Source organism: Pinus tabuliformis, chromosome 7, assembly GCF_031772625.1.
Source record: "Pinus tabuliformis cultivar Carrire ecotype Pingquan chromosome 7, CPIR1, whole genome shotgun sequence".
NCBI classification, from domain to species: domain Eukaryota; kingdom Viridiplantae; phylum Streptophyta; class Pinopsida; order Pinales; family Pinaceae; genus Pinus; species Pinus tabuliformis.
This window is the reverse complement of record NC_142293.1, coordinates 535,128,625-535,139,069: the sequence shown is the minus strand read 5'-3', so window position 1 is coordinate 535,139,069 and position 10,445 is coordinate 535,128,625.

Genomic DNA, 10,445 nt, shown 5'->3' with positions numbered 1-10,445 from the left:
AGATTATAAGTTTGAATTAAGAAATAACAAGAGTATATACATATTTGTAAACTAAATAGTCAAATCATTGTCAAAGGGATCCCTTATCACACAAATAAGGATATCTCATACAGCATTTGGGTGTCATTCTAAGTCATGACCTTGAAATTAAAATATTTTTGTTTTATTAAAATAAGGAAAATCAAAATTGTGGTTGCACTACTTATGATTCAACAATATCAAAAGCAACATAAAATAATAATAATAAAATCTGTACATTGAAAAAACGATAGCAAACCTAAAATAATCACCAAAACGTGAAAATAATTCTACATTTGAAAAGTGACATTGAACCTGTAAAATTTATCAATCAAGTATAGATGTCATAAATAACAAACACGTTTTTAAATTTTAAATGTCATAAATATCAATCCTTCTAGCTTCAAGGTTCATTTCATCATGCATGGAGACTACATGGTTCGGGAAAAATGCTTATATTATGCTTGAAGGATTTTATAATGTGTCAATAGTGGGACTTGAACCCTAATGAAGGATATATTTTTTTCCGAGGAAAAAATACCGCGCTTTTCTATTAATCGAGAAATAAAAAAGCTACAAAAATGAATGTGAAAACATTCAGCTGAGTTTTCTTGTGCCATAGAGATGTTTAAATCTCCTCAGTGATATCGTTTTTACCATAACTTTTAAACAAGAGACTTTGGGAGCTCTCCTGTTCACGGCCTGTATCAGCCCTATCAAAAATTTGAAGTTTCAAAACCTGTCACCATAGTATCTGGGCCTCCTTTTTTACAGGAAAACAGCCCAATACATATATCAATAGAAAAAACAAAAATACAAACTGTCTCTCCTGCACCAGGAGTATTTCAAACAAGTTCATACAGATGAAGAAAAAAGAAAGATAGAGACTAAGAGTATGGGGGAAGATCCGACACACGGATCTGTTCCTGAACTTGCTCCGTTATCCTCCAAGATCCCAGAGTCTGCTGTAGACCTGCTTTAGAATACCGGTCGGCTTCTTCATTTTTATCCCTGTAAATATGAGCAATGGAGAAAATATTAAAATGTGACTTTAGTCTTTGGACTTCTTCTAACAGAGGCAACAGCATATAATTTCTGCAAATAAATTTCTCATTGACCCAGTTAACCACATTTGCCGAGTCTCCAAAAATCTGAACTGTGAGGATATTCCTGTGGATGAGCCAGCAGAGGAGCAATTTTAAAGCTGATAATTCAGCGAAATTGTTTGAACCCGACCCAAGACCTACTGATGCTTTTAAGGAATGCGAGGGACTTAGATGGATTATAATTCCGGCACCAGTGATATTGTTTTGAGCTGCCCCGTCAAAGAAAGCCCAGGGGATGCCCTCTCTGATAACGACATCCGCTCGCTGGTTTGTAGATTGGGAGCCCTCCGGTTCAGGTAAGCTAGCTAATATGGCTGAGGCTTGTAAAGCAATGACATTCACTGGGGTGACCTTTTCATTAAAGATGCAACCATTGCGGGCTATCCAAATACCCCAACAGACAATAGGAGGGAGATTTCTCATGTTTTTCTCAGGATAGTGAGTCCACCAATATTCCCATGCAGCTGATAAATTCACCCCATCCCAATTCCCGGAAAAATTCAGAAGCTTTTTTGTTTCCTCCCAAACTGATTTAGTGAAAGGACAGCTCACAAAAAGGTGCGAGACAGATTCAGAGTCAGTTTTGCAAAGAGGGCATCTACTCGGCCCCAGCTGGAAGCGAGCTTGAAGAATATCCCACGTGGGAATTTTGTTTTTTAAAGCGCACCAAAGAAAGATTCTGGCTTTTTTGGGGCATTTTAACTTGAAGAGTGGCTTCGCCCACCAAACCGGGGGCTCCCACCCCTTTCTTTTCATCAGAAAATCATAGCCAGCCTTTGGGGAATATCGACCTGTTTCTGCATGTGCCCAAACCAGAGAGTCTGGAGAATCCTTTATCCTGACATTTGTGCGATTAAGTTCCTGTATGAAGCCTTGCCATTCATCTCTCCAAAGGAGATCCAAGTCCAATTCTTCTGCTGATTTCCAGCCCTGCCCCCAAATGGACGACAAGCCCATGTTTGCTATCTGATGTAGATGTTTAATTCCTTTTGTATCAAGATGCTCAATCAGACCAGGAGATAAAGCAAACCGCTCATTACATCCTACCCAAGGGTCCTTACCAATCCGCAAACATTCACCGTTCCCCACTTGCCATGCTAGTCCTTGTTCTATGATTTTAAAAGCTTCAGTGGTTGCCTTCCAGATGACCGAGCAATTTCTCCCTTTTTTGTTTGGACTTCTGATCCATTCTTCAAGGGGAATTGGATCAATATATTTCCTTTTGACAACCCTGGTCCAAAGGTTCTCTGCTACTACAATTCGCCAGCCTGATTTTGCCGCCAAGGATTGGCAAAAGTCCACGAGTTGTTTCACTCCCCAGCCTCCCCATTCTTTTGGTCTAGCAATCTTGTCCCAAGCAACCCAGGGAAGCACTGAATTTTCCTTTGAGCCTGACCACAAGAATCTGCTACAAATCTGCTTAATTTTATGAATAATCCCTTTGGGGATCCAAGTCAGCGCTGCCCAAAAGACAGGAATGGCTTGAAGGACTGAATTGACCAGTGTCAATCTACCAGCTCTTGATAACCACTTGAAACTCCAGTGCGATATCCTCTGTTCAATTTTTGCCACTAACCAGTGCCAATCTTGTTTTCGGTATGAGGACGGCTTTAACCAAAACCCCAGGTACTTGAAAGGCAGGTCCATCTGACAGGTTTCAAAAGGCAAGATGGATGTAATTGCAGTTTCCTCTTGCCTGGTGAAACCCTCCATAATAAAATGAGACTTTCTGGGATTAATTTGAAGGCCTGTAGCTTTCAGAAACAGGTCAATGATATCTTTAAGAACTTTGACTTCGTTTAAGTTCCCATTTAAAAATAACAAAATATCATCAACAAAAAGAAGATGAGAAATGAACAGGTTTACAGCAACCTCCAAACCTGTGAACAAGCCTGAATGCTTTGCTTTTAAGATCAGTCTACTGAGCCCCTCAGCTGCCAGGAGGAAGAGCAGAGGAGAAAGGGGACATCCTTGTCTCAGGCCTCGCTGGCCTTTGAAGAATTGAGAGGCAGCCCCATTTATCAGCACCGCAAAACTAACATTAGATATGCACCCCATTATCCAGTTTATAAACTCCAATTTAAACCCAAGATGAGTCATTAATAATCTAAGGTACGACCAGCTAATCCTATCATAGGCTTTGGATAGATCAATTTTTAAGACAGCCCCTTTCTTCTTTGCTTGCCTGATGCTGTGGATGGTTTCCTGGGCTACACCTATTGCTTCGTGAATTTGCCGGCCATCCAGAAACCCAAACTGCTCGTTTGAGATACACTCAGATAGAATAGGCTTCAATCGCACCGCAATGATCTTTGCTATTATCTTATAGATAGTATTGCACAGGGAGATAGGCCTGAAATCTTCAAAAGAGACAGGATTCTCAGTTTTTGGAATGAGTGCTATAAAAGTAGAGTTGAATGAACTGAATATTTCACCTTTCTTTCTGGATTCCTCCACCACCTCAGTAAGCTCATCACCAATAAGATCAAAAAAATGGGAGAAGAGCTCTATAGTCCAGCCATCCGGCCCCGGGCTTTTGTCTTTTGGCATTGCCTTTATAATACGCTCTACTTCCTCCTTATCCACTTCCCTATATAGCAATTCTGCATCCTCCTCTTCCACAAATCTAGGAAAAGCTTGAGCTGTTCTGATAATTTCGGCTAAAGAGATCCCCCCAGGGTCAGTAAAGAGAGATTGGAAATGATTCTTCCCCAAAGAAGAGATCGCTTCAAAAGAGGACACCTCCCTTCCTTCGGGGTCTTTCATCTTCCAAATGGTGTTTGCATTTTTCCGACCTTTTGCGTAGTTATGAAAAAAATTTGTATTTTCATCCCCAGCTTTCAGCCAAATGGCCCTACTTTTCAGCCTCCACTCCTCTTCTTTATCCAACAATATCTTTGCTCTACTCTTTTCTAAAGCCAAAATTTTCTCTTTCGATTCCTGAGAGACATAGGCATCCGCTTCAGGATCTTCCAGCAGGCTGAGAGCCTCCTCGATTTTTACCAACTCCTCGTTTTGTTTTCTTCTCCTCTCAGAAGCCCATTCAATGGTTGCTCTCTTAAGCCTTTTCAGATTTTCCATAAAATGACCTCCTTTGTTGACCAGAGAATTTGGACCCAGATGTCTCCAAGTACTCCTGAAAAGTTGTTGATAAGACTCCTCCTGAAGCCAAGAAGCATTGAATTTGAAAGGAGTGGCCGGTTTTGCAGGGGGCTTTGAGAATTCAAGGAAAATTGGAAAATGATCCGAGTTTCCCCCGTCCCCCACCCATTGCCTGAACAAAGGGATATATGCAGCCATTGTTTCATTGATGAGAAAGCGATCCAATCTCTTTGCAATTCTCCCCTCTCCCGTTCTTCTGTTCCTCCAGGTCGGCTTTGCCTTTATAATGTTGACATCAATCAATTTTGCATTCTGGAGAGCCTTTGAGAAAAAATCTGTCAAAGGATCTTCCCTCGCAGAGGGTCCCCAAGCTTCAGCCATCCCCAGAGAGAAGTTTAAATCACCCCCAATAATGAGATTTTTATTAAGCAAAAGCTCTTTAGACAAGAAATCATTCCAAAAAGGGACCCTGCCCTGACAAGGTCCATATACATTTATAAACAACAGAGGTTGGTCGAAATCAACCGAGAGAACCTCCATTCCAAGAGCTTGAGGCGAACCCCAGCAGTTTTGCACCTTAAATCTCCCATCCTTGAAACCAATGGCGAGACCTCCAGAATGACCAGCTGCATCAAGTGCATAGAAAACCCAACCCGGGAATAGGGATCGCAGGGTGGATTCAATTTCAGTACTTTTGCCCAAGGTTTCCTGTAGAAAAACTACATCCGGGTGATGGCGGGAAATGAGATCTTTTAGAGCTAGTTTTTTGGGTTTACTAGCTAAACCCCTGCAATTCCAGGACAGACAAATCATTTGATAACCGTCTCAGGGGCTTTCGCTGCTCTAAGCGCCCCAGGAATCGACATTTGTTTTCCGTCAGCCACATCAAATTTTGCCTTAACTTGAGCCTTCGAAAAAAGAGATTTCCTACCTCTACCTTTCTTAGAGGTGCCCTTAGAAATCTCAGGGCCGAGACCACCCACCGATTCCTGAAGATCATTTGTGTGGGCGGGGCGCTTATGGTGGGATCTTAGGTTATAATGACGGGCGACAGATGGGCTACCCGATCCCTGACCTTTCTTAGGGGACTCCTCACAGTTCAGATTCAAGGACGGAATGGCTTCTGATAAAGATTCTATGTTTTGAAGGGGATCATCTAAATTTGACATCATAGAAACATCTGCCACAAAAGCATCACTAAGCGATACAGGATTTACAGGGAACATTAATGGAGAGGACTGCATACCGGAAGAGGGATCCTCCGATGGGCCGACTAAGTCTGCTACAGGAGCTTCCCGGCATGGCTGGGCATCTGCTTCTTGTTCCGGGATCTCCTCCTTCCGCTGCACGCCTACTTCCGACTGGGGGATAGAGGCCTCATTCTGATGATCAACCTTCGTGCCTTCATCCTTCTTCTGAGCTTCGTGGAATCCCGACAGGTCCTCCCAATCCTCCGCCTTATGCTGTGCCCTCCTTCTTCTTTTCCCCAACGGGCAATCCCTCGCTAAGTGCCCGTATTCATGGCAGCAGTGACATCTGAAGGGAAAGAGTTCATAGTCTAACAGCTGCTCATATACATAGTCCCTGTACTGCAACGTAAACGATTCAGCAAGCCCTTCCGTCGGATTAAGCCTTACTAGAATCCTTGCGACCGCTCTTTCATAGGTATGCAAATAAGATCTATCCACGTCCAGAAATGTGCCCAAATGGTTTCCAATTGATTTGAAAACAGAGTCCACCCATAGGAACGGCGGAAGATTTGGTGCCCTAACCCAGACGGGGATTTCATCAACTTTCTCCTTCGAAGCATCGAACAGGGGTGTCCATCGTTTGAAGAAAACAGGTCTGCTCCCGAACGCCCAATTCCTCCCCTCAACCCATTCCATTGCTTCCTTTGAGTCAAATTTTACCATAAACCATCCTTTTACCAGCGTAGCAGTCCTGAAGGACTTTGCCGGGGTCTCCAACCACTGACTCTCAGCCCACTGCCTTAAAAATTTGCCAGAAACATATCTCCCTCTTGCTCTGCCAACAAGCGTGCACTCTGCAACATCCAAAGCGTCTTCGACTTGAACGTCCATGCCTAGAACCAGATTTGTGACCCGCTTCTTTTTCCACGACTTCGCCTTCTTTCTTTTGTCCCCTACTTTCTCTGTTGCCGTCTCCGGTTCTCTACCACCAGAGGTAGGGAACGAAACGCCTTCATCCCTCTCTTGGGTATTCCCATCGTCCACGATGTTTTGAAACTCTTTGTCTGGTGGGGTTTCAATCAAACCCTCCACAGGACTGCCCGCCTCTCCAAGTGCAGAAGGGCCTCCTTCCACCGGATTCCCAAGGCACGGGGTGTTTGTAGAAACCCCCGAGGACGATAATTTGCAGAAACCCGCAAAACCCTCTTCCCCTTTAGAGAGACTCTGCAAAGATTCATTTGAAAAAATCTTCCTATTTATTTCCGGCTGAGGGCTTCGCTCTTCCGAGCCTTTCCCAACGCCCTGGACACCGCCCACCGACCTCCATACTCCGTGGATTTGGGGAGAATTGATAATGTCCTCAAGACCGCCCGAAGAAACGAAATTTTTTACAGGAGAAAGCGACTTACCAACAGTTGAAGGACACAACTTGTCATACAGCGTGCTTGGGATTGAATGGGAGCTTATTACCTCCGGAGCCCTTCCTCCTCCTCCGAAACCGCTCGCAAGCTCCAGACTCTCTTCCAAAAGCCCCTTTGCCGGATTTTGACGCCACGAGACTCCACCCGGGAAAAACGCAGACGATAAACTGTTTGAATGCCCGATGATCTCACTGATGTTCTTCTCCGTGACTTCCTTTCCCCAGACAGTAAGGATATCTTCAGGGGCGGGGTCCAGGTCAACCGATTCATTTTGTTTTACCATAGTTAAAAACGCCCCGTAAAAACTGCGACCGCCTTACTCCCGGAGCCCGAAGAGGAAACTGCAGAAACCGCCTCAGAAGTCCGTTTCAAGAAAAAACCACAGATGAGTTACCGTCAATGATATTTCACCTTAACCGAAACGCCGCGAAAGGGAATACCGTAAAACTCCCGAAAACTAGAGAACCCCGTTTGTCGCTGTCGAAAACCGCTTCCAAGCCTGTTCCCCAGCTGTCACCTACTCCAAAAGTCTGCCCGATCCGTCCTCGATGGAAATGCCAGCTAACCCTAAACCTGTACTCCCGCTGACCTCTCTGCGCCACCTGCATCACCTAGGCCATAGGCCTAGGGTTCCCGGATCAAACCCTAGCGGAGCCATCAGCTTCTCCTATCAATTTCCTAAGTACTTGCATCATCTTAAACTCAATGAAGGATATATTACCAGCCCATTCTTACCAATTTAATAAGCCATTGTCGATAACACACACAACTTATCTATTTATATATAAACTTAACAAATGACAAAAAAGACAATGAAACCCGAAAATGTAAACCATCACACTAGACATTGGTCTAAAGTACATATATTGTTGTCATAAAAAAGTAAGGTATAAAATTAATAAATATTAAAGTGTTATGAGAACAAAGAAATTATAGTTATGAGAGAGAATGATAGTATGAGATCAACTTGACAAGTATTAAAATCTAAGAGAAAGAGAAACTCGGAGGCTAACAAATGTGCATATTCATGTAACCAAGTACACCTTAATGTTTTTTTAATCCATTACATGATTTTTACTTGTTTGAAGGAATTTGAAAGAACAATCTACAATTTCCATTGTTTATAAAAAATGAGTCAAATCAGTAAGAGAAGTGGTATTTAATAGTCAACCTCATGTGTTGGGTGAGGATGATGATCCTTGTGTTCCTTGAAATAAGGTACATAATGGCACATATTAACATTGCAAACTCAATTACATATGTCGTTGGGCATCCTATTGTATGCCTCAGTTATTTGGAATATCCATGTCAAATGCAACATATTGAATGTTTCGTAAACAACTCACAATAACCATGATATAACACATGAACATAAAGTATGAATAGAAACCATGATCATTAAAGGATCGATTACAACACTGGGGCTAATCTTTGGCCATTTCATTAATATTAATAAAACTACAACACAAAACTAGTTACCTCACATGCCATTGTATCCTAAAGGAACTTCTTGATACAACACAAGGACAATCCTCCTTGTATGCTAATAAACCCTGAGAGACAAAGTTTTCTCCTCTAACCAATCCACTAAACTTTCAAGCACCCACTCCTTTACCAAGTGATAAATAACAAATCAAGATCTATCTCAAATAGCCTCTTCTAATTAAAAAATATGTTATTGTGTTATGCTATTATTAAAAAAAAAGACGCCTATAACATTCATTTGTCTCATCATTTATAACATTGATGCCCATTAATGTTTATGGTTATATCTATATATGTGTGTGTGTGTGTGTGTGTGTGGATGTTAATGTTAGAAAAAACATTACCACCGTAATTTGTAATATATAGTTTGAATATGTTTAATTGTTAAAATTGTTTAGTTTTCTTTGGAGATTATAAGTTTGAATTAAGAAATAATAGGAGTATATACATCTTCGTAAACTAAATAGTCAAATCATTGTCAAAGGGATCCATTATCACACAAATAAGGATATCTCATACATCATTTGGGTGTCAATCTAAGTCATAACCTTGAGATTAAAATATGTTTTTTTTAATTAAAATAAGGAAAATCAAAATTGTGGTTGCACTAGTTATGATTCAATAATATCAAAAGCAACATAAAATCAAAATGCAAAAATAAACTATACAATGAAAAACGATAACAAACCTAAAATAATCACCTAAATGTGAAAATAATTGTACATTTGAAAAGTGACATTGAACTTGTAAAATTTATCAATCAAGTTTAGATGTCATAAATAACAAACACATTTTAAAATTTTAAATGTCATAAATATCAATCCTTCTAGCTCCAAGATTCATTTCATCATGCGTGGAGACTACATGGTTTGGGAAAAGTGCTTATATTATGTTTGAAGGATTTTACATTGTGTCAATAGTGAGACTTGAATCCTAATTAAGGATATATTACCAACACATTTTTACCATTCTAATAAGCCATTGTCGATAACACACACAACTTATCTATTTGTATATAAACTCAACAAATGACAAAAATGACGATGAAACCCGAAAATGTAAACCATCACACTAGACATTGGTTTAAGGTACATATATTGCTGTCATAAAAAAGTAAGGTATAAAATTAATAAATATTAAATTGTTATGTGATGCAGGAGCATTAGCTCAACAATTTAATTGTATTCTAGTAGACATAAGGGGTCTTGTATTTTCAAGGAAGTTGGATTCCTATGTATGTAATCATTAATGTTTAAGTGATTAGAATAGGAATTAATTAGATGTTGTGAGGATGTTTGTAAATGCTCTCGAATGAAGGAGAAAATGAGTGGTTAATAATGACGAGAGAGTTAGAAGTCAATTATAACTCTTAAGGTAGTGTCATGATTCGAGGAACTAGAGAGGATTCTTAGGGATTAACTGGAGTTAGAAGTGGACTTAGAGGACTTTTAGGAGTCAGTTCAGTAGATTAAGGATCTGAACCAGAATTAGTTCAACAGAACCATTATGGTATAAACGTAAGCCTAAAAGGCATAAACAAGAGTTAGATGGTTATATAGTAGATAGTTAACTAGTTAGATAGTGCTAGCTAGGGTGTGACTATAAGCCTACAGGCAAACTGTAAAACAGAGGCCGCTGATATTGAAGATCAGGCCTAAGAGATAGAGAGTCTCAATATGTAATCAGTTGTTTATATATATATATATATATATATATATATATATATATATATATATATATATATATATATATATATATATATATATATATATATATATATATATAGATATATATATATAGATATATAGATATAGATATATATACAAAGGTTTATTCCAGAACTGTATATATGTGTGAAATGAATATTGAATGATTGAATTACGTGTAAGTTATGTATTCTGTAACAAAGGTTGCAGGCAGAGTTCTGTAGAACTACACAGAGAAGGAAAATGATTCGGAGGAATCATAATGGGTCATTGAATCCAATTGGAGATTTAGAATAACGCTCTAAAGAGGTAGCGATGTGAGAATTCGCGGAGTTAAGCTCAAAGAGAGTTGAGCAGTGGAAGAGAAGAAGGTCGAAACCCTTAAGAAAAACCCGAAACCACAAAACACTGAAGAAA